This window comes from Suncus etruscus, chromosome 18 (genome assembly GCF_024139225.1).
Source record: "Suncus etruscus isolate mSunEtr1 chromosome 18, mSunEtr1.pri.cur, whole genome shotgun sequence".
Taxonomy (NCBI): Eukaryota; Metazoa; Chordata; class Mammalia; order Eulipotyphla; family Soricidae; genus Suncus; species Suncus etruscus.
This window is the reverse complement of record NC_064865.1, coordinates 19,189,500-19,207,770: the sequence shown is the minus strand read 5'-3', so window position 1 is coordinate 19,207,770 and position 18,271 is coordinate 19,189,500. Positions and strand designations below refer to the sequence as shown.

Sequence of the window (18,271 nt, the reverse complement as noted above, 5' to 3'; positions counted from 1 at the left end):
GCAAGGCGGCGGCGGGCGCGGCGGCGGCGGGCGGCTTCCAGCGCTTCTCCGGGCAGAGCCCGCACCCGTCGGGGGCCACCCCGACCCTCAACCAGCTGCTCACGTCGCCCAGCCCCATGATGCGGAGCTACGGCGGCGGCTACCCCGACTACAGCAGCCCCAGCGCGCCGCCGCCGTCGCAGCCGCCGTCCCAGGCGCAGTCCCAGCCCCAGTCCCAGGCGGCGGCCACGGCGGGGGCGGCGGCGGCGGGCGGCCAGCAGGCGGCCGCGGTGGGCATGGGCTTGGGCAAGGACATGGGCGCCCCGTACGCCGCCGCCGCCGCCAGCCCGGCCTGGGCGGCCACGCAACAAAGGAGCCACCCGGCGCTGAGCCCCGGCACCCCCGGCCCGGCCTTGGGCAGAGCCCAGGTAAGCCCCGCGGCGGCCGGGCCTGCTCCCGCCTGCTCCGCGCGTCCGTCCGCGGGCCCGCGGGCCGCACTTTCTTTCTTTCGGCGACTTTGGCGCGGGCGGGGCGGCCCTGGAACTCGCCTCCGCCGCCTCGCGCCCAGGCCCCGGCCCCGGCCCCGGCCCTGATGGCTCCGGAGCGCACCGCGTTCGGGCGTTGCAACGGCCGGGGCCTGGGGGAGAAGGCGGGCCGGCGGGCCGGGCCCCCCAACGGGTGGTTCCGGGGCGCCCAGGGAAGAGGTGCAGGGTGGGGGACCGCAGGGAGTCAGTCGCCCCCGGGCCTCGGCCCCCAGCGCCTCAGGCTCGCCAGCTCGCGCGCTCGGGCCCCGCGGTAGCTGCCTGGGGCGCAGGCGGCTTTGTACCCGAGCGGGTGGCCCGGTCAGGCGGGCGCCTGGCTGCTTTGCCGGCCCGAGCTGGGAGAGGAGGAAGATCGGGCCAGGCCGGGGCGATCGGGGCCGGACTGCTCGCCCCTTGTGGACGGACGGACAGACAGACTGACAGACGGACGGACGGACGAGGAACTTTGTCCTCGCTCCAGCCGGGCCCCGGCCCGCTCGGAGCCCGCTTAGGGCCGCTGGCAGGCAGCGAAGACCCGAGTGCTTTGTGGGCCGCTTGGTGGGTGCCCAGGCCGTGTTGCAGCTTGCTGCTGCTGCCTTTGCTGCTTGGAGATTTGGGGGGGGGTTCATAGCCAGCAGCAGGGGAACCCCCTCCCCCAAGTGATCACGGGCTGGAGGTCAGAGCTCACTGGATCCCATCGAACCCGGACCGAGCCGGGGGAGAACCCAGAACTTGGTCCTCGAGGCCCAGGTCGGGGAAGGAGTCACCTTCAGCCCAGCCCGCTTGCCGCCTTCCGAGCGAACAGCTAGCTAGCTCAGCCCGGCTCCTTGGAACTTGCCGGGATCACGGGTCAGGCATACAGATTGCTCTCGGCAGAGACTGGGAAAGAGTAGGCCCGTATAAAGAAAAAATGGGGGGGGGGGGGCAGATCTGGTTGGGTCGGATTTATTCGAATTTCCTGGAATTTGCTGTCACCCCAGTGGCCTGGCGCGGCCGGGAAGCGTCCTGCACTCTGGCTGTTGCTTGGCTCGTGGGCTGAGCCTTGATCTCCTTTGCAAGGTTTGGAATTTGAATTGTGGAGGTAAACTGGCTGTAATAGTCTCCAGACAGCTGCCTCTGAGTTGACATCTAATCTGCCATCTGATTGGCTCCCCTCTCACCATTGGGCATTTAGCACTGCTGATGTAAATAGAAGTGCTGAGCAGCGCAGTCACAAAAATTCTTGCCACAAATAATAACTGAGCTCTATTACAAGCAGATGGAAGGTTGCATCGCATTTAAAGCTTGAATTATTGCGGAGCGTGGTTATTAATGAGAGGATGGCAGGCATGACAGCATGCCGAGGGTCTGTCTGTCCAGTGTTGGGCATTTGCGAAATCGAGATCTTCTGGACGAGCCTCAATATGGACCTTGCATATATATAGACATCACGGACTTTTTAATGGGAGGGCGAGGACATGGGAATTGGAAAATAATTAGACCAAGCATTTGAACCAGGTCTGGGACTTGCAATGCTTTTCTGAAAGTACCTTTTACAGATTAAGCTATGATGAGGAAAAAGGAATTATGCCAGCATAGTTGAATATAAAAAAATTGAGTCATCGCGTTAAAAATTAGAGGAAAAATGGAATTATGTCAGCAGATGTATAGTTTCATAGAAAATGAAAAGTTAGAATGCTAAAATGAAGAGATTCAGCTGTGTATCTTTCAGTGATAGCTTTATAACGAGAGGAACACTATTTTTAGTGAATTGTATTTTAATAATGCTGGTTCTCTTTAAGATGAGTGTTAAAGAGCTTTACTTAGAATTGACATATTTCAAAAGAAAACAGGTTGGGAAAGCTGTATAGATTTGTGCAGAAAGCATGAGTTACCAGAAGACAACAAGGGCAATTCTTGTGAAATATCTAAAATAATGACAGAAATGTCACCAAATTATCTTTTTGTCGTGGTGATTTTGTTGGATTAGGTGATGCGAACCCTGATTGCAATGAATGGGGGGCATCTGTGTTAGATGCAAGTTATGCTGGGCGTGCCTCGTACTAATTTTCCTTTTCTAGGCATTTGCGTGCTCTGGAAATCTTAAAATTACAATCTGTGAGAAGGGAATGACAGTGTTGTAAAGTGTGTGTGTGTGAAGGGAATAACAGTGTTGTAAAGTGTGTGTGTGTGTGTGTGTGTGTTACTCAGCTCATTTATTTCAGCCAGGCACCTTTTAAAAGTAATCTTTTTGGAGAGGCCTTGACTGTGTGTGTAGGACCGAATTTAACAAATAACCATGTGGAAACCCCCCCCCCCCCCACACACACTGCTTATGCTTGCTATGATATGAGGGCAATCAAGTCTGCAGCGAGGACTTGGCCTTCACACGCAGAAGCTCCGCTCTGCTCCCTCTTACCCTGCCTGTTCCACCTGCAATTTCAGTTCGGGGCTTGTGATTTTGTCCAAGTGAAAAGGCCTGAGCTCACCGGCTGGTGTAAATGAATAAACTGGCTGTGTGTGCTTGGTTCGAAGCGAGCTTGGCTTTGTCATCTTGCTTGTGAAGGAGCAGAGCAGAACCCACGTCAAGCTAGGAAGGGCTGATGGTGGAAGCAGGTGTAGACCAGTGTTACTTTAGAGGATTATTTCCTAATGGTGCCCATCATTGTGAGTATTTTGTTTTCTTGGAATGAGAGGGAATCCATTATGTCCTCGGTGTGACCCTGGGGAATAGCTCTTATTTTTTTTGAGGGGGAATGAAAAGGACTAGCAGATGACCTAGATTTCCCAGATTTCTTTGGAGGTACGTTTACAGTGTAACATGGGGCTGTGTCTTTCCCCCACCACAACCCTTTCTTTTGCGGGGGGGGGGGGGGAATGAGTATTATTTATTATTTGTTAGGGTGGTTATACTGCTAGCCATACTGTACCTAATATTCAATCACTATGTAACTGGAGGTTCATAAAATGCTCTTAAGTCACGCTCAGGGATACCCTTGTTGTGACTTTTTTTTTTTTTTTTTGAAAAGCACATTTAGTTTCATTTTTGGTTTTAGGAAATGGCTTGTTTTGGGTGGCAAATGCTTTGAGAGCCCAAACTAAACCCACCCGCATGGTAGGTGTGGGTCAGAAGGCAAGGCAGGGTCTTTTGAATAAGTGAAGTGAGCTATCCTTTTAAGGGAGCAATTTATTTCTGCATTTTGGGGGATGTAAGAGGGCAGGTAGAGCAGGCTCAAGGGAAATGTTGAAGGGCTCCACGAACTGAAATGAGATCCCAGCAACGGTGGATTCCAAGCATATGAGCAGAACTTTTGTTTCATAAAGTAGAAAACACGGTTTCATGAAGAAAAAAAGGAGCTCTGAGTGAGATAGGGGGTAGGGAGGGAGAAGAGGGAAGGGCAGAAAAGAGAGGGAGGGAGAGAGGAGAAAGAACAGAGAGAGAAGACAGGGAGAGAGAGAATTAGAGGGAGAGAGCTGGCTTGCCAAGCAGGAAGTTCAAAACTGGTTCTTGCTTGCTTGAAATTGTGTAGAAGACACTCTGTGTCTTCCAAGCATCACTGGCCTCGCAGGGAAAGATTAGTCTAACCGATATTATAAAGCTTGCAAAAACAGCTTTTGTGGTTGATTCTCGCTCTTTTCCCGGGGTATGGCTGCTGTCTGGGCCGAGGGGCTGGATCTGTTAGCTGGACTTGTCTGAGAAGGCCTGTCATTAGCAAAACAAAAAAGGAAAGGACCCGGAGTGAGTCTTGTTAACCTGGACTCTGGGGATGAAATGCTGGGTGAGTTAAAATTATTTCCACTGGGGGGAAAAAGGGGAGTCAGTCTTGAGTACTTCTGATTTTTTTTTAAACTGGCAACCACTCCTTTTTAAAAAGAACTAATTATCACTTAGATTTATAAAAACATTAAATAGATGCATATATTTATTCTAGGGGACTGCATAGTCTTAGCCCGAGTGTGTCCAAAGAAACCTTCATCCTTTTAGAGTCAGTTTTTGCTTTTTGCTTAGGGTTTTTTATACTTGTTCCATTTTTTTTCTCAGCATCCTCAGAAGTATTAGGAGTTATGGATTTGGAAGTAAATCAGATCCCACTTGGACACTTCTACTAATGTACCTACCACCTCTTAAAATATTGTGTTCTTTTCATTAGCGTTGAGAGAATTAAAACATCTTCACTCTGGCATAAGAAATAGCGTTTAATCCTGGCCTGAGAACCGAGTTTGACAATGTCAAGACAGTGTCGAGGAAGACGAAATGAACTCATTTGGTGATAGCTTTATTAGGCACAGACACATTTTAAAGAAAACAAGTTGGCAGAGGAGAGGCCAAGTTTTCAGTTATAGTTGCTTTTACTAGCAAACTCTCCCTTTATAATTCGGGGACAGGGTCTGTGCAGAAAAGCAAAAGGATTTAGGATGTGAGAGGGATTTCCTGCCTTCACCAGGATAAATATGACGGCAAACTGAAACTAGGAAACTAAGATCACTTCTCTTCTTTAACCCTGTCCTCTCCTATGAAGGAAGGGGCTTGATTTACTTGATTTCTTGAGGACCAGGAAAAGGGGGGTGTCTTGCCTTCCTAAGCCTGGGTTAGAGACCTAGATTTGCTAGTGTGAGCAGAAGAAACGATGTTGCTTTTCTCTGTCTGTGTCCTAAATCTGGATGCTCCCCCCCTTCCTCCACATCCCTTCTGGGCTGACCTGGCTCAGCAAATGGGTCAGTGTGCCTGGGCCCACATCTGTGGGAACTCAGTTCACCCCACGTGTGCCTCTTGGCTGTTGCCACTGTGTATTATAAACTTGTTGACGTGAAGGTGCCGGTTTATAAGACCTGTAGCAGGTTCACTTGAAACTGTGGATATATAGAGACTCAGAAGGAATATTGATAAAAATTAAAGTGCCATGATTTTTTTTCTTTTTCTTTCTTTTTTTTTTTTTTTTTTGCTGGGGAGAGATAAAATTTAGATTTTTCAAAACAGATACTGATGAATGTTTAGGGCATCATACAATGCTGGGGTGTATTCTGGGGGCCCGCTGCCACCCCAGCTCTTTGAGACTCTTGGAACCTTGGGTCACAGGCCTTTTCTGAGTGTCCTCCGTGCTGGGGAGATAGGTGGAGGTTCTGGGTGTGTGTGGGTACCAGCCAAGAGGCTGAGGAATCCCAGGCCCCCTTTGGCGTGGTGCTGCTTTGCAGATTATTGCCGAGGCAGAGAGGGGAACTCTTGGACAGTCTCCCCCAGCCCCAGACTGTTTCTAGGTGGCCCAATAGGGCTTTGGGTGTTGGGGCCAATGAGTAAATGAAATTTGGTCTCCAAACTAGGTCTGCTTTCTATTTCTCTCAGATATTTTTCTCTGAGAGATTGACTGGGGAGAAAAAGGATTTTAGTACCTGAAATTTAGGCAGACTGTTATTTCACTTCTTCTCCCCGCCCCCCCCCCATGTTGGGTATCTGCATGTGTGAATTACAACTTTATAATTCATCGAGTGAATTTATCAAGCAGACTTTATTTTTTTTCTTCCCATTTTCAAAATTCTTCAACTCGGAGCAAATTTGAAGAAAAGGATTTCCTCCACTTTTTTTCCACTTGAATAGTATCCAATAGTCAGTTTTCAAACCCACTTCCGAGTGGATGAACGCCAAGCCTATTAGAAGGCTCCTGAGTCTGACACATGAACTGGTGATGAAATCCATTTGCTTTTTAAATGGTATATGTTGCTCAGGAAGAGACCAGTGGCCCCCCAAACTCCTCAGCTCACACTATCTGTCAGTCGATTCTCCCAGGGGAGGGAGTTTGCTGCCTTAAGTTTCTGGGGAGAATTGGTTCTGTTGAGACCAAGTGGACTCTGGGGCTCTGCTCAGAGCTAGCCTCTCCATTGCAGGTTCAAGGCTCAGCTTCAGTAGAGGGCGAAACCCTGGAAATCAGAACATAAGTCATTCTCTTAATAGATGACTTTTCCTGGCATCCAGAGGAAAATCCTCACCTGAATTTCGAAATTTGCACAGGAGTGTCTCTGTGCACTTATATATGTAAAGGTGGTGGTAGCATTTATGCATCTCTCTCTCTCTCTCTCTCTCTCTCTCTCTCTGTTTATCTGTCTATATATACACAAAATAATATAGCACAATCATTTTCAAGTCCATACTCAGGCCTGTGAAGTGCAATGCTATTATGATATTATGAAACTGTCAACCCAGCCTGTCTTAGAACTTCTCTTCCAAGACTGAATAGACTGGGAAAAAAATGTTTTTCTCTCCCCTCTCTTTGTGTCAAGCTTGAAAACTGGTAGATACTCATGTGGATAGTATGCAAACGTAATCTTGGCTTAATAGCCACTTTCATAGCAAGTTTAAAGCTTGCTTTTTCCACGGCTGCCATAAGAATGCTAATGGTGTTTTTGTTTGTTTGTTTTCAGTCCTTCCTCCCAATTCCTAAATTTAGGGTAATTTCCCCAGATTTTTGTCTGTTTGCAAATGTGCATTGTGTAGAACCCTCACTTTGTCAGTATGTCATTAAAAGTTGAGCAGGTTTTTGGAGTCTTTCTCCTTTAGGATTTGGGATATTTTATTGAGAGAAACCTGGGAGGTGATAGTTAACTATAGTGGAAAATCAATTTATACAGTGACCACTTCTTTATTTCTTTTACCTTTTTTGAAATTACATTAGCTTCATTCTGTTTATGAAAACGATTTAAAGTGAAATCATCCCTGGCAGGCTCTGGGGACCATATGGGATGCTAGGATTCAAACCACCAGTCTTCTGCATGCAAGGCAAATGCCCTACCTCCATGCCATCTCTTTGATCCCTCTTTCCACTTTTATATTCTAAGTTTTGGTTATCCTTTCCTTCCCTACTACCCAAACAAATCCAGTTGACTCTGTTTCCTTTTCCAGAATATTTTCTGCTTCAAATTTGTGTTTCCAATCTGAGTGTGTGTGGTATTTGTGTTTTGTTCTGTGTGTGTGTGTGTGTGTGTGTGTGTGTGTGTGTGTGTGTGTGTGTGTGTGTGTGTGGTGCTTGTGTTTTGTTTGGGGTCATACCTGGCTGTGCTTAGGATTCACGCCTGGCCCTGTGCTCAGGGGAAATAGGGAATGTCGAAGATTGAACGTGGGTTGGCCACAGACAAGGCCAGTGCCCTCCCCTCTGTACTGTCTTTTGTTCTGGCCCAGCCAACTTCTTTTTAAAGGGTGCAGCTGCCTTCTGTGAAACTGCACGTGGGGAAATGACTAAATCAAAAATCAAAATGACTGAATTTCTATTTAAATGTCAGAGGCTGTACACACTAGGGAAGGGAGGAGTGTCAGAACATTGCATGACCAACACTCAACCATCAACAGGTTTTTAAGTCTGTATCTCTCTGGTGTAATAATAAAATAAAAATGAAAATAATAAATGTTAGAGGCCGCTATAGAGAGAGCCACTTATGAGGTCCTGCTCATGCTCTTGTGGACAGACACTAGGGTTGTGTCAAAGCTCTTGGTCCTGCTACACACATGCTGCCCCATTTCTGGGACCACTTGTGTCCTTGATACCAGATCGCTCTCAGGGGATAGACCAAATGGATTGTGACTTAAGGGCTTGGATGGGGGCGGGGGGATCAGCGAAGATTTCTGCATGCCTGTGCTCCAAGAGGTGCTTGTTGGATACCTGCCTTCTGCAGATGATCTAGGGCTGCCCCCACCCCACCCCACTACCCCCAGCACATAGGAGCTTGGGTCTGGGGTGCCTTTGGTACAGGGTTATTTCCAGAGGCCCTCTGTTTCATGCACCTGGTGTTTTGACTTCATCCATTTCCAACTGACTCACTTCAACAAAGTATAGGGGTTAGAGTGATAGCATAGCAAGGGCACATTTGTCTTGTGGCCAACCTGGGTTCAATCCCTGGCATCCTATATGGTCCCAGAGTCTGCCAGGGATAATGCTTGAGCACCACTAAATGTGGGCTACAAACAAAAAACAAACAAAAAAACCCCAAAATGCAAACTGCTACTCCATGGGCCAAGCCTTTGTTTGGCCTGGGTTTTTAGGTGCCTGTGTGTGTTTGAGGGGAGGTGGTGAGTAGTGTCAGATTCTAGCAAAAAAAAAAAAAAATTGTAGTTTGTTGTGCTGTCCTTGATGTGTGCTAGGGACTCTTTTTTCCATTTCTACCACTCAATGACTGGCCCTGTTCCAGAGCACAATATAGATCCATTACAGAGAATAATTCAATGAAGGAAAATATTATCACTTGGAAATTGATAGAGAATGATCCCCATCCCCCAGGTTTCTGCATTACAGAGCCTCTTGGAAAAAAAAATAAGTGGAAACGGCACACTTCGTTTTCGGAATATCCTGAAGTTGCTGGCATATTTTTGATAACTGTGTAGATAACATAATGCTGGCTGAAGACTAAATCCTGCTACTGCTTCTGGGGCCTGAAATAAACCTTTCAAGAAAAAGGCCTGATGATCAGTGAAGGCTGCTCCAGAATTTGTAGTATCTTCTGTTTCTGTTTTTTGTGTGTGTGATGAGCATCTTAAATCACTTTCACCCAATTCTAAAATTCATCTCGAATTTTTGCATCTCAGAATTGAAGTTTCAGAGGCAGCATTGGAGATTTGGGGGAACACATATATGCATGGATCAACCCTTAGATTTGCTGTTTCCAGTTGGTACATTTTTTTTTAAATAATAAATTCACTTTACTCAGTGAATTATAAATGACCTGGAATGCAAAACATGGTTCTGCTGAACAAGTATATTTGGGAGGGAGCAGACATATTTCTGAGGAAACCGGCATGTTTGTTGTCTCTGAGTTTATTTCTGTGATTATGAAGGTTTATGAGCAAAATCAGACCCTATTAAGGGGTTGGATGTAGTGGGAAGGAAGCTTGTGGGCTCAGACTTGGTGAGATTTAGGCTCATCTGGCCCTCTTGGTCCTCTGCGCCAGGAGAAGGAGTTCATAGGGCCCAAATGTGTGTCTGGGGTGCATTTCCCCAACTGCTGTTCTTGGGGCACTGTCATCAGCTAGATACCCTTTCGTCCCTCCCCTGCCTGCCTAACCACTGGGGTTGAAAACAAGGGAGGTCACAGGTTCTTGTTCTGTGGCTTTCCCTGTCCCACATCAGGGTGTTGTTGAGGACAAGTCTGATCTCTTAGGTGACCCCAACCCCCACCCCAGTCCTTCCCAGCTGCAAAATGCTGTGCTGCTTTGAATTTTAAAATAAAGAAAAAAAAATACAGTGACTAATCAGTCCTGCACCACTGCACAGCTTATTAAACTACACTCGAATCCCGGCATGCTTGGGGAATTTAAACAGAGACCTCTGAAAATATTATTATTTTTATTTATTTATTTATTTTTTGTGAATTCCACTGTAATTTATCTCACAAAATGTAGTTTTCTAGGGGCGGGGCCACTGGGTGAACACAAATTGGTTTTGGTTCTGTGGTAGAAGGAGATCCTCGGATCCAAGGTTGTTGCTCCTCCATTCAATAATAACTCATCCTCATCAGTAATGAGTTCCTTCTGGCCCCTGGCATGGAATCTGTCCCTTTAGAATCAGGCCTCCTCCTAGGGAACTTCCCTCTTTCCTGGTCGACAGAAAGGAAGGACTGGTTCTTCAGGTTTCAGGAATGTTCTACTCGAGTTAGAAATTTGGGTTGGGGGTACACATTGGATCTTCGTAGTTCAAGAGTTTGTTTCTGAGGTGACCAGCACGATAGGGCAGGGATGGAAGGCACTTGCCTTGTCCTGCATGAGGCCAGCCTGGTTTGCTCCCAAGCACCACACTCCCGTGTACCTTAGGTCCCCCAATGTACCTTAGGTTCCCCAACATCTAGCCCAGTTGACTGAGAGCCTTTTTTTCTTAGTGAGATGAAAGTTTACTGCACATTCATCATTTAGAACTGTTCCTCATGAACCAATATTGAGCGTCAAATCCAGGAAATCTGTACAAAAGAGCATCTTTTTTCATAACCACCTTATAAAAGAACTGGGAGAAAACTTAATTCCGTGATGAATATATACTCACAGCACATCACTTGGCGCATAAGATCCAGTCAGTAAATGTAATAACACACTCCTATAATTTCCCCTGGTGAACTATCATCTCCTGGTGCTTCATCAAGTAGAAATCAACGTGAATTGACTCCACTATTTTGCATTTGTTGTGCACAAAGTTTGTCCTATACTGCTGCAGTCAGAGTCCTTGATGAACGCAACCCCAGAGAAGGTGCCCTGCTAGGGACTGCTCCACCCATCAAACACCCTTTTCCTGGGAATGGTCTAGCCCCTGCCTCCCTGTTCCGTGTGGAAGGTCAGTGTATTTGGCCGTTACCTTTAGGTGCCACCTGAGCATTGAGAAAGCGCTCTTCCATTCTTCTGTTTGCATTTTGTATTACACATGGTGTCTTTTCTTCTAAGGAGAAAGACTGCAAAGGATCACTTACTGGCCGATTCCTTGAACTTTACTCCGTTGTAGATTTGGGCCATCATTGCATGCCCTGTGCTCTGGACTTCTTTGCTGACAGCCTGCCCTATGCTCATTGCTATTTCAGTGAACCGGGCAGTGGACCTTGTTGAATTCCGTTTCCCAGAGTGAAAGAAAGCCTGCAGTGTCCATCTCTTGGGCAGGAGAACTTTGGAAAGGAGAATTTTGGAAGTTTGGTTTAGGGGCTAGATTGGGCTGGGGCAGCCACTGGAGGTCTATCTAGAAAACCCAGCCCTCACCTGGTTGGTGAGAGGAAGTATACAGGGGAAGGAAGACCAGGGGTAGGAAGACCTGGGGGTGAAGGGTGGGACTCATTGGGTGAGCAGATTAGAGCAGATTAGAGAGCACTGCTGGGCTGGGTTTTTAATTTACTGTGTGACCTTAGGCAAGTTAGTTTCCCTCTCTGAGGTGTATAAATTCCTTCATTCTTAAAAGGGCGGAAAAGAGCACTTAACTCCGGAATTGTGGAGTGGACAGTATAAATAAGGCACCATACATTATTGCCTTCAGCCCAGGTTTTTTAAATCGTGTCAGGAAGGGGTTGCTCTTTCTTCTTAATTGAGGATTACTGAGAGTTAGAAGCACATCTGTATTAGTTCTAACAACTTAACTGAACCTCTTCTCTGCACTGAACATTGCCTGAGATTTATTTCTGGTCCAGACACTTTTGCCTGATAAGTCTTTGCTTAGAGACCTCTTTGTTGAGGAAAAAGTAAGTTATGAGCATAATCTGAAATGTAGTAAACTAAAAGGCTGTCATATTCTATTTTTAAATTCTATATTTAAAAAACTATCATTTAATTTTTTTTAACTGATAAGGAAAAAATCCAGAAGGTTTTGAATTTTTTGGATGATTGAGAGAGTTGATTTCATCATTATTATCAGCAACCTTAGTGTAGGGTAAAAATACAGCCTGAAACTATTCATGACCGTGAACCAATCATTGAATATTCATTGGATAGCACAGATTACTAGGTGAATATTAGGGCTGGGAAAAAAATAGGTTAGATTGTGAGATGTCAAAGTGGTTTAAAAGTTTTTTTTGGGGGCCGGGCGGTGGCGCTGGAGGTAAGGTACCTGCCTTGCCTGCGCTAGCCTAGGACGGACCGCGGTTCGATCCCCCGGTGTCCCATATGGTCACCCAAGAAGCCAGGAGCAACTTCTGAGCGCATAGCCAGGAGTAACCCCTGAGCGGCACAGGGTGTGGCCCAAAAACCAAAAAAAAAAAAAAAAAAAAAGTTTTTTTTTTTCCTGGCATTGCTTATTGGTTTACTCCTCAATTTAATCCTAGTTCTCAGAGTTTGTACTGGTGGTGCTTTGGGGGGGGGTATGCACATGCTGCCGGGGGTCAAATTTTGGATTCTTGGTGTGCAAAGCATGTTTTCCAACCCTTTAAGCTCATTACCCTGCTCTGATGTTAAAATATAACCTTTCCCTTTAATTAGAAATAGTCTTGTAGGCTCTCTCAGTTTTTAAGAAGTAGATGCCAACGGGATCCTTTGCTTCCCATTAATTTTCTCTGTGCAATAAATGAGTACCAGAGAATCATTTGCATCTTTGCAATCTGGGGTACTAGGGATGCGCCCCGCTTGAAATCCTTCCTGGCTCCCTTTCTTGATGTCTGCTGCCTTGGCTGGCTGGAGCAGGGCCTGGGAGAGGGGAGCTGACCTCTGCCCCGGAAGTCCTTCCTTTTCCCCTTGCCACCCAGGAGCCTTCCCACATGGCTCACTTGGTCCTGCTCTTCCTACCTATGACATGAGTCAGAAGGACACGCTCTTGGAAGCAGCAGCGTTTTTTCATTTCTTCTGCCCTGAGTCTAGATAGAATCAAAGAGCTATCTTTCACCTTTTTGTCTTGGAAAGCATGTTACATTCTTTCTATATTTTTTTCACATTTTCTTCTTTTTAATTATTTGAAGAAAATATCACTTTGTTGACATAACTGATGATATATTTGTTTCAGGATGACAGAAAGGAAAGTCCTTAAGAAATAGAGAGTAGGAGCCAGAGAGATAGCATGGAGGTAAGGCGTTTGCCTTGCATGTAGAAGGATGGTGGTTCGAATCCTGGCATCCCATATGGTCCCCTGAGCCTGCCAGGAGTAACCCCTGAGTGCAGCTGGGTGTGACCCAAAAACAAAAAAAAAAGAGAGAGTAGAGAATTAAAAAAAAAATGGAAAAAGAAGAGGAGAGTTCATTAGCAGTTATATTTGTGAAAATTATTCTATCACCAATGAAGTCATTAATGCAACAGCCGAAGGTTTTCCACATTGCTTTTTGAACAAGAGAGGCCTGGCGAGAGGAAGAATGATCAGTTCCATCCATTTCTATTTGGATGACTTCAAGGAAATATGCTGGGTTTTTTTTTTGTTTGTTTTTTGTTTTTTTTTACTCTGAATATGCTCTCCCCAGCCTTAAGTAGCTTCATGGCTCATTGAAAAATTAATGTAAAGAAGTTGTAATCAGCTCTTAAGACAGGGGAGCCAAGCGCTTGCCAGGACGTTCAAGTTTGATTCTCGGTGCATTAGAACTTTTCCTGTAAATGTGTTTTCTGTGAGGTAGGTGCCTGAGTTTGAGCTTGGCCGAGGCCGCAGAGCTGAAATCTGGATTCGATTTGCATACGCGGTATTTGGTGGGGACGCTCGAAGTTTCACACGTGCAATGAACGAGGTGGTGTGTATGGCGTCACATGATCAAAATATTTTTCCTCCTGCCGCTGCCAGAAGCTATCTATTGCTTTTCAACAATCTTACTTGTTGGGCATCATGCCAGGATGTTTAAGACAACTCCTTCCGTGAGCTGTTCATTCTTAACCTCTCCCACTGAAGTGCTGTGACCTTCACATATGTAGATTAGCCGTGTGCTCTGTGAATTGAAACTTGCTGCCTCAGGAAGAAAGGGTTTTTCTTTTTATTCCCCTGGGAATCTGACAGCCATTCATCCCTGACCTGGGCAGAGGTAATGCAAGGAAATTGGATTCCAAGGGAATGTGTACAGATAACCCAGGGAGAGGCTGCTGGCCAACCAACTTTTTCTCCCCGGTGAAGGATGAAGATATTTTAGATATTCTTGCTGTGGATAATGCGGTGATGCAAAGGATGTGAAGAGCCAACTGATCAGAGAAACCGCTGGAGGCATTTTTTTTAACAATGTCCTTTAAAACACAAAAAGATTGTGATTAGTGCATTTATAATGAAGCCTGGATCATTCTTTCTCATTTGTCCTTTTGTACCTAAAATTTGAAATTCTTCTTACTTAATACTTGAGGAATTAAATTGTATGCTAATGTGGGTGGACATGGGTATATATCTATTTAATTTCAACGAGCAAGAGTAGCTGTTGTCAGGAAGTTGGAGAGGTGAAGGTCTGGCCCGCCTGTGGAAGAAACAGCTTGCATCTTTGTCTCCGTGCTATACAAATTACTGTGTGTGTGTGTGTGTGTGTGTGTGTGTGTGTGTGTGTTTTGCCTATGGTGTTTTATTTTGTTTTGGGCCATTCCCAGCAGTACTCAGGGGTTACTCCCTCCACTTGGGAATTACTCCTGGTGGTTCTCGGATGTTGGGTAAGGAACCCCGGTTGGCCATGTACAAGACAAGCATCTAACTCTCTGCTATTATTGCTCCAGTTCTATACAAATTTATAGGTAATTAATACAGAGATAACTTCACTTAGGTAAAGCATGTAGTTTGTAAGATGAAAGTGGAAAAAATAATTAGCAAGCGGTGAAGTTTGGGAATTTCTTTTTTTTATTAGACAAAACAAGTTTCAAGATGCTAAGTGGAGCATATATGTAGTCGTGGTTTCTTACGCAGAGGGGAAGCATATTGAGGTCTTGTTTTCAGGATTGCTGGCTTCCTCCCTGTGCGTGGAGTAGTTGAGATGCAGGGGACATATCTGGTCCTAGTCATGAAAAAAGTGGGGCCTCGCCTGATAGGTTACCCTGGCAGAAAGGAGTGTGATGATCTGTGCAGGGCTGGCTGGAGTGGCTTCCCAGCTTCCCAGAATAGCTCTGTGCCATTAGTGGGTCAGTGGACTGCTTCATATACGAGAAATGAACAGGAGGATGGAGCTAGGGAAGAGGTGGGCATCTGATGGGGGTTTGGAGCCTAGGAAGAGGCGGGGCATCTGTGATTGGGGTGCAGTCAGAGAAGGGGCGTGGCATCTGTGCTTGGAAGAGGAGCCTGGAGGGAAAGGCAGGCAGCTGTGCTTGGTTGGAGCCATGGAAGAGGCGTGGCATCTTGCTTGGTGGTGGAGCCAGGAAGGAAAGGTGGGCAACTGTGATTGGGTGGAGCATGGAAGAGGCGTGGCATCTGTGATTGGTGGTGGGGCCAGAAAGGAAAGGTGGGCAGCTGTGATTGGGTGGTGCTAAGGAAGAGGCGTGGCATCTGTGCTTGGGATGGAGTCAAGAAGGAAAGGTGGGCAGCTAGCTGTGAGTGGGTGGAGTCAGGGAAGAGGCGGGGCATCTGTTTGGGGGTGATGTCAGGAAGGAAAGGTGGGCAGCTGTGATTGGGTGGAACCATGGAGGAGGCGGGACATCTTGCTTGGGGGTGGAGCCAGGGAAGAGGCGTGAGGATGGGATCTGGGACAGAAGGGTCCTTTGTGATTAATTGGAGAGCTAGGGAAAGCAGTGGGCCATCTAGGATTGGGTGGACCTGGGGACGGGGCAGGTCGAATGTTTGGGGGCCAGAGACAGGCACTGGGCAGCCACAGCTGAGAGGACTCCTGGAAGAGCTGGGTGCAGACTTTTTTCCATGGTGGCCTGCAAATTGCTCCATGCTTTCAGTAAACTTTGGCTTCTCTCTAGGTGGTTGGGACTGGGTTTCTGGGGATGGGTCAGTGTCAGCCGAGGGGTGCTGAGGAAGTCCTGTGGGAGGCAGGAGGGTAGGAATGGATTAGATCTAGCACCTCACTGCCACTTGCACGTGAGTCAGGCTGTTTGCAGACAGACTGGGGAGACAGATAGCTGACATCAGGAAGTTTGAAAAAAGGCTGAATTCAGACAAGAAGAAGCTATTGATTTGATTTGATTTGATTTCGGTTTACTTTTTTTTTTTTTTTCTTTTTTGCATTGCACTAGATTGTGATTCAGGTGTGACTCCTGGCTCTGTGCCTAAGGGTCACGCTGGCTGTGAACCCTTTGGGGTGCCAGAGATCAAACCAGGGTCTCTTGCCAAGGCAGTTAGTTGCTTTAATCTTTCTTCCCTTTGTTATCTTATTATTGTTGGTATAGTTAGGGTTACTCTAGGTTACAATAATGTTGACGCTCATACTTTTGTTTTTCAAAGTTCTTGCACCAAGCCCTCCACTACTTCTGCTTGTCATTTGTAGCCCCCCTCTCGCCGCCTCCACCTCTCTCTATCCTCACTGCTTGGTGATTTCAGTCCCGGGGCCAAGGGTTTGGTTCGAAGTTGGTGCTAGTTTTGTTGCTCTGTGTCCCACAGATGGCAGGACTGTCAAATATATGCCCTTCCTCTGACTAGCTTCATTTAGTAGCCTTTTCTTTAGTCAACGGTAGCAAACCAGGGATTTCCCCTTATAGCTGTGTAGTATTCCACTGTGTATATATGCCTCTGCTTCTTTATCCACTCATCAGTTATTGGAAATTTGGGTTGTTTCCATGAGTCAGCCACATGCAAGGCAAGCACCCTCTTTACCCACTTTACTATGACTCTGGTCCCAGGTGTCCAGTCTTTTTGATAAGAGTCTATCCTCAGTGGTGTGTGACAATAACTCATTTTTGCTTGCATTTTTCTGCTAATAAGGGATACGAAACTCTTTTTGATATGCCTACTGGCTATTCTCTTTGGGACTTACTGGCTGTCTCTCTTTGGGAAGTATTTGTTCATATTCTTTATTTCTTGGATGGAGGTTTTTTAAATTTTATATTGTAGTTAACCTTTGTGTGCTTTGCATACTATTTGTCCTTAATATGATGTATGATATGAGAGTATCTTTTCCCATTAGGAAGGGTGTCCTAAGGGGAAAAAGTAACATTTAAAAAAAATTTTTTTTTTTTTTTTGGTTTTTGGGCCACACCCTGTGACGCTCAGGGGTTACTCCTGGCTATGCGCTCAGAAGTTGCTCCTGGCTTCTTGGGGGACCATATGGGACGCCGGGGGATCGAACTGCGGGGGGACCATATGGGACGCCGGGGGATCGAACCGCGGTCCGTCCTAGGCTAGCGCAGGCAAGGCAGGCACCTTACCTCCAGCGCCACCGCCCGGCCCCACATTTAAAAATTTTAAAAGTGTGTGTGTGTGTGTGTGTGTGTGTGTGTGTGTGTGAGAGAGAGAGAGAGAGAGAGAGAGAGAGAGAGAGAGAGAGAGAGAGAGAGAGAGAGAGAGAGAGATGTCCTGAGCCTAAGCAAGAGTACAGCAGAGAGAGTGCTTTGCATTTTGGTGACCCAGGTTCAAGTCCCAAGTTCAAGTCCCATCTGAATCCCCAAGCTCTACCAGGAATGAATAGATTTAAGTAAAAGAACAAAAAACAACAAAAGTTTTTGTTGGTAAAATCTAATATTATAGTTTCAAAAATAAAATCCTGTTAGCTCTTCACCTGTCTCAGAGCAGCTTTGAGTTAGCGCCATCGTTGCTAGTGCCAGAGGCTGAGCAGTCACGGAGCCACACTCAGGCTCTGGTCATGCTGTTTTCTGGGTTTGCAGCTTCGTGGTTTTCTCACCTGTTGGCACCTAATTCAAGGCTGAGAATCTTTTCAAGTGACACATTTGCATGACACTGTTTTCAGCATAGGATCTATTGTATGGACTTTTCTGCCTTGGTTTTGCTTTCATAATGCGATTTGAAATTTGATTTTTTTCCTTTTGTGGTTTTGGGGCCATACGTGGCCATGCTCAAGACTGACTCCTGGCTCAGCACTCAGGCATCCCTCCTGGTAATGCTCTGGGGACCATTTGGGATATGGGGGATAGAATCTGGGTTGGCCATGTGCAAAGCAAATACCCTCCCCTCTGTACTATTGCTCCAATCCCCAACTGTTGATCTAAAAAAAAAAATCTAATAATATATCTCTAAAAGAGTACTCATTTACTTATCATGTTTGAAGTCGTCATCAACTAAACCATGTCAAGCAGATGAATTAAAAATCAACAGTCTATTTTTGTTGTTGTTTTTGTTTTTTAGGCCACATCTGGTGGTGCTTTGGGGTTACTCCTGACTCTGCATTTAGGCTCATTCCTGGCAGGGATTAGGGGACACTATGGGATGCCAGGGATTGAACCTGGGTCAGCTGTGTGCTAGGCAAATACCATCCCCACTGCACTATCATAGAGTCTGTTTTTAAGAGAAGGAACCAAGAGTGATCCA

The 18,271-nt window shown here is 46.4% G+C and overlaps 1 protein-coding gene across 1 annotated transcript in view; it reads left to right on the top strand.

Annotated features, from left to right (window-relative positions):
• Positions 1 to 312: 312 nt before the first annotated feature.
• Positions 313 to 18,271, top strand: part of ARID1B (AT-rich interaction domain 1B) — a 322,235-nt gene continuing 304,276 nt past the window's right edge. The window contains exon 1 of the mRNA XM_049765312.1: positions 313 to 407. The gene's annotated coding sequence lies outside the window, so the exon portion shown is untranslated. The remainder of the gene's footprint in view (positions 408 to 18,271) is intronic.